The sequence below is a fragment of the Mytilus edulis genome, unplaced genomic scaffold, assembly GCF_963676685.1.
Source record: "Mytilus edulis unplaced genomic scaffold, xbMytEdul2.2 SCAFFOLD_385, whole genome shotgun sequence".
Classification (NCBI taxonomy): Eukaryota; Metazoa; Mollusca; class Bivalvia; order Mytilida; family Mytilidae; genus Mytilus; species Mytilus edulis.
In genome coordinates this window covers 11,331-17,388 of record NW_027268265.1, presented here as the reverse complement: position 1 = coordinate 17,388, position 6,058 = coordinate 11,331, and positions in this window count along the sequence as shown.

Here is a 6,058-nt window from a genome sequence, read left to right as displayed (position 1 = left end):
CTTATCAGTATATAAAATCATGTTATAAATCAGGGCAACAGTAGTATAGTGCTGTTTGAAAGTCATAAATCGATTGAGAGAAAACATTCGGGTTACAAACTAAAACCGAGGGAAACACATCAACTATAAGAGGAAAACAACGAAACAACAGAAACACTAAAGTGCAAGAAAAAACAAACAACAATGCAACACACACAGAAACGAATTATAAGATAACAAATGCCAATCTAAGAAAAATGATAGATTGAACCTGGTTGTGTGGCTATCCAAACATCGCGCTTTTATGGCAATGTTAAATATATTTCTAAAATGACAACTTGACAGGACGACTACAGTTCAAATAAATGCAAGAACATTCAGGACAGAGAAATACTCAAATAAACAATACAATAGTACATTTCGACATGCTAATAGTTATCAAAGGTACCAGGCTTATAATTTAATACGCCAAACGCTAAAATCAAAAAAGTAAGAAAGCCAAACAAGTACAATGTTGAAAAGCATTGATGCTCCTAAATTCTAAAAAATTGTGCCAAATACGGTTAAGGTTATCTATGGGTGGGATAAGAAAATCCTTTGTACTAATAGAATAATTTTAAATTTAAAAAAAAAAAAAAAAAAAGACCATATAATTGATATTGATGACAACCAAGAAGTGCTAACTTATCACAGAATGACACTAAGCCTGTAAAACAACCTTGGAAAGCACGCATTGTCTGTCCCACGACTAGATCGACGCTACAAAATTGACGTCATAGGTAAATTTCTAACAGAATTGATAAAGTTCAAGATCAAGTGTAATTATGGTATTGGATGAATTTTATAACAACAACAAGACTATTAATGTAGAATTATGTTAGTAATTAGATGATTAATTGTATTATCTAGCTATTTCGTAATTTCTTTTAAATCAAACTTTAAAACAATCAAATCGTGTAAGTTTAGTTGCCATAAACTAAAATCTTATAAATGAATTGGGTGATTAATTAACTTGACTTTTACATACGAATCGAGATTGAGATGCACATTCATAATATTTTGTGAGATATAGACGTTCCCCTTCAATATACCGAGACACAATGGCTGAACCAAATTCCAACAACAAAAAAATGACAAAAACTCATCCCATATTTCATCTCTGAAATAACCAAAACAAATATTCAAATGGATAAAACATAATAGATAAATGAAAAACATGACATTGCGTTATCTAATTGTACAACATGTCAAATGAAATGAAATGTTTCCTTTTTGTCTGTATTAAAAAAGTAAAACCACAAAAATACTGAACTCCTAGGAAAATTCAAAAAGGAAAGTCCAAAATCAAAAGTCCAAACACATCAAACGAATGGATAACAACTGTCATATTCCTGACTTGGTACAGGCATTTTCTAATGTAGAAAATGGTTGATTGAACCTGGTTTTATAACTAGCTAAACCTCTCACTTGTATGACAGTCGCATCAAATTTCATTACATTGTCAACGATGCGTGAACAAAACAAACACACTCATAGAGTAAAAACGTCAAAAATAGGGGTACAGCAGTCAACATTGTGTTATCATCTTAATCACTATAACAACAACAACTCGAGATGTTTACTTGTGGTCTTGACCATATGTGGATTCTAAAATCGCTTTTTTTGTGAAATTAGTTCTATCTAAACTTTTAATATTTCAACCCTGCTTACCACCATTCCCCATGTGAAATTGAAAAATCGTCTAGAACAATAATCTACAACGCTTTTCAACATGAAAATGGTAGCTATACATTTATCACTTTGGGATACCATAAGGCACATTTTGTTAATAGTGACAGAAAGGGGAAACATGCTACACTGAGGAACAAGTGACCAGTATGCTGAAGTTTCTTATTGACAACATATCTGTTGAATTAGAAGGTAGACTTTTTCAACAAATTGTCGGCATTCCTATTGGAACGAACTGTGCGCCTCTCCATGCCAACCTCTTCTTTTATCATATGAATCGGAGTTCCGTCATACACTTGTCAAAACAAGAAGATCAAAGAAGCCATGTCATTTAATTTCACATTCATATATATTGATGATGTTCTTTCTACAATACAAATAAATGGGAGAAAATATAGGACAGAGAAGCAAACGAATAATAGCCAACAAAAGGTACCAGGTTTAAAAATTTAATACACCAGACGCGCACCACGTCCAAACAAGACTAACCATCGACGCTCAGATGAAAAAAGTTTGAAAGCCAAAATAAGTACAAAGTTGAAGATAACCGAGGACCAAAGTTCCAAAGAAGTTGTGACCAAAAAGTTGGGATAAAGGTTGATAAATAAATGAGTCAATACTTTACATACATCAAATCCAATACATGTAAAAAGTAAAATAACAAAAATACAGAACTCGATGAAAATTCAGAAAGTCTTTTATCAAATGGCAAAATCAAAAGCTGAAAAAACAAAATGAATGGGGAAAAAAACTAATTTTCCTGACTTGGTACAGAAATAAAATTAACGGTATCAATTTTCTTGCACCAGATGCGCATTTCGACAATACATGTCTCTTCAGTCCAGGTGTGTCCTAATGTTTTTTTTTTAGATCGAACCTTGTTTTACAACTAGCTAAACCTCCTACTTTGAAGACAGTCGTATAAAATATCTCAAATTGACCATTGTTTTCAAAAAAAAAAAAAGCAATGCAAGCTCTATTCCTTTCTTTTTTGTGCTTTTTTGCTGTGCATTTACTAATTTCGTGTCATGGATAGATACCCCATATCCTTTCTTTTATATTATAAACTTTTGATTTTTAAATTTATATTGTACCAGTTTTGTAGCGTTTGATGATATCGATATTCGGGACAAAAACATGTCTCGTGAAAAGTTAAATCCCAAAAATACCTTACTCTGAGAAAAATTAATCAAATTTGAAATAAAATGGCAATATCAAAAGCTCAAACACAACAAACGAATGGATAACAACTGTCATATTCCTGATTTGCTACAGGCATTTTGCTATGTACAAAAATGGTCGATTAAACCTGGTTTTATACGTGACTTATCCCGATTGTGACTGTTTTGCCGAGTGTGAACTCGCATTACTATAAGACGTGGTACGGTACTTGTCTATCCCAAATTCATGTATTTAGTTTAAATGTTTAATGTTATATTTGTAATTCTCATCGGATTTTGTCAAATGTGTTGACGTCTTTTCTATTATATTTATGTGTTATGGTCAAGAAAATTAATCACCGCCTTCATTTATCAGATTTGATTTCGTTCAACGTAATCAGTACGATATTTTACGTTTGAAGTTAGATTCAAAACAAACCGGACATATTTTTATAATATAGTTAATTGCTACCTTAGTTTGATATTAATAAGTATTTAAATGTGCTTTGTTATTAAATGCAATATCAGTATTTAGTTCAAATATATAATCTTAAATCAATCCTAATTCTATCTTATTCTTTCTTATGTGACGTCATTTTCATTTTTTGATGATCTGTTTTACAAATTCAAATGACGTCACTTTTTCGTCATTTTTCAGTTTCAAATAGGACGTCACTTGGCGTAGAGGTTAAAACTTATTCGGATGTGTCTACTTTTGTGTTTCAAATGTCTGGTTATGTAAATGTATTTCAGTTGTTTCCTGTAATTAGTTAATACTTCAGTTTTATCATGTACATCTTTTGAATATTCATTTAATAGAATTTACTGTTTGCAAAAGTATAAATTATTCTAAATTATAGGGATTTTCCGGTAACTAACAGAAAACCCTTGCCGTTTTTGGCACAACCTTTTTGATCTTTTGGTCCTCGATGCTGTTCAACTTTGTACTCGTTTCGGCTTTCAAACTTTTGTATCTGGGCGTCACACGTAGGTCTTGTGTGGACAAAATACACTTCTGGCGTATTAAAATTTTGAACTTGTTGCCTTTTGTTGGCTGTTGTTCGTGTGATTCTTTGTCAATTGTGTTCTCCAATTTATTTATATTGTAGTCCTGTGTTGTCATTTTGATGTTATATTTCACATGGCCATAAAAGTGCGAGGTTTGGCATGCCACAAAACCAGGTTCAAACCACCATTTTTTCCTTTAAAAATGCCCTGTACCAAGTCAGGAATATGGCCATTGTTATATTATAGTTCGTTTCTGTGTGTATTACATTATAAACGTTGTGTCGTTTGTTTTCTTTTATTTTTGAGTGTAAATTCACATTGCGATAAGACGTGTCACGGTACTTGTCTATCCCAAATTCATGTATTTGGTTTTGATGTTATATATATATGTTATATTTGTTATTCTCGTGGGATTTTGTCTATGTGTGTTACATTTTAGTGTTATGTCGTTGTTCTCTTATATTTAATGCGTTTCCCTCGGTTTTAGTTTGTTACCCCGATTTAGTTTTTTTGTCCATGGATTTATGAGTTTTGAACAGCGGTATACTACTGTTGCCTTTATTTATAGCTAAACTTTTCACTTGTATGACAGTCGCATCAAATTCTATTATATTGACAACAATGTTTGAACAAAACAAACAGACATAGTAGGTAAAATGTCAAAAATAGGGGGTACAGCAGTCAACGTTGTGATATAATACTAATTACTATAAAAAAAATAAACAAATATGTAACAAAGAAGCACAAAAGACATATAGACAAAGCACATTAGCAAACACTAAAGACACGAATATATATAGTACCATAGCACTATATCACAATGATGCGATGTATAAGTACAGACCCACATCATATGTACCAAAGGAACACAAAAATGCATGTAGACAAAGCACATTAGCAAAAATGAAAGATAAGAATAAAAAAAATCAAAGAATAATAACGCAATGACGGGATGTTTAAGTACAGAGCCACGTCATATGTATCAAACAGACTAAACACGAAAAAGTAATATTCACAAAGACAAATAAAAGAATACTATTACACGTTATTTAGATGATAAACAACGTCAGTACCAAGAATTTATAAGTCAAGACCATCGTGTATCATTGATGAAGTCGATACGGAATATTTACCAACAAGGTCTTGGTATCTCTGATGAACTTTTTTTTAGAAAAATGACGAGTCGTTCTTGAAAATACCACTGGTACATCAACTTTCTACTCAAACATAGGTGACGTTTTACAAAGTCTGGGTAGTTGCTGCATGCTCTTGAATACTGAATAAATTGGATAATTTATATCCCATATGCAGGTGAATTTAGAATATATAAAGAGGGGGAAATTGTTGATTACAAAATTGAAAATCATCTCGTTTGTCATACATTCTGGCACTGAGATGACCGTGTATTTCAAATTCGAGGTATAAGTCTAAAAGTGAGGCGGAGGAAGCCGTCTCTGTTGTTTTATTAATTTCTAGTTCTGAGCGAAATATTAATGGAACCCAATCAGAAAAGTTTGGATTGTTAGTCCTGTCATGTAATGTTGTCAATTTAATGTTATAATTAGCATTGCCATTAAAGCGGGAGGTTTAACATGCCACAAAACCAGGTTCAACTCACAATTTTTTTTCTTAAAATACCATGTACCAAGTCAGGAAAATTGCCATTGTTATATTATAGTTCGTTTCTGTGTGTGTTACATTTTAATGTAGTGTTTCTGTTGTGTCGTAGTTCTCTTATATTTGATACGTTTCCCTCAGTTTTAGTTTGTAACCCGGATTTGTTTTTTCTCTATCGATTTATGAATTTCGAACAGCGGTATACTACTGTTGCCTTATTTTATCCAAGTTTGTATGCTGAATTCTGTTATATCAATTAACTACAAAATGATTCTTCATTTTTTTTTTAAATCACAAAGTCGACAGGCGTTCACATAAATTACAATATGTTCGTTGCTTGTGATTGAAGAATGTGTTATAAGGATTTAAGGCATCATAATTAGTATAAGGTACTTCTTGTTTTATTATGGATGTAGGTAAATCTCTTGGTGACGACAAATTGTTGAAGATATGAATGGGATCACTTAGGAATTGGTATTAAACTTTTAACTTTTATTGCCAAATTTTATTTAAAATGAATACATTGCATTGTATTCTAGTCGATGATCAATTTTATTTCTTTTACA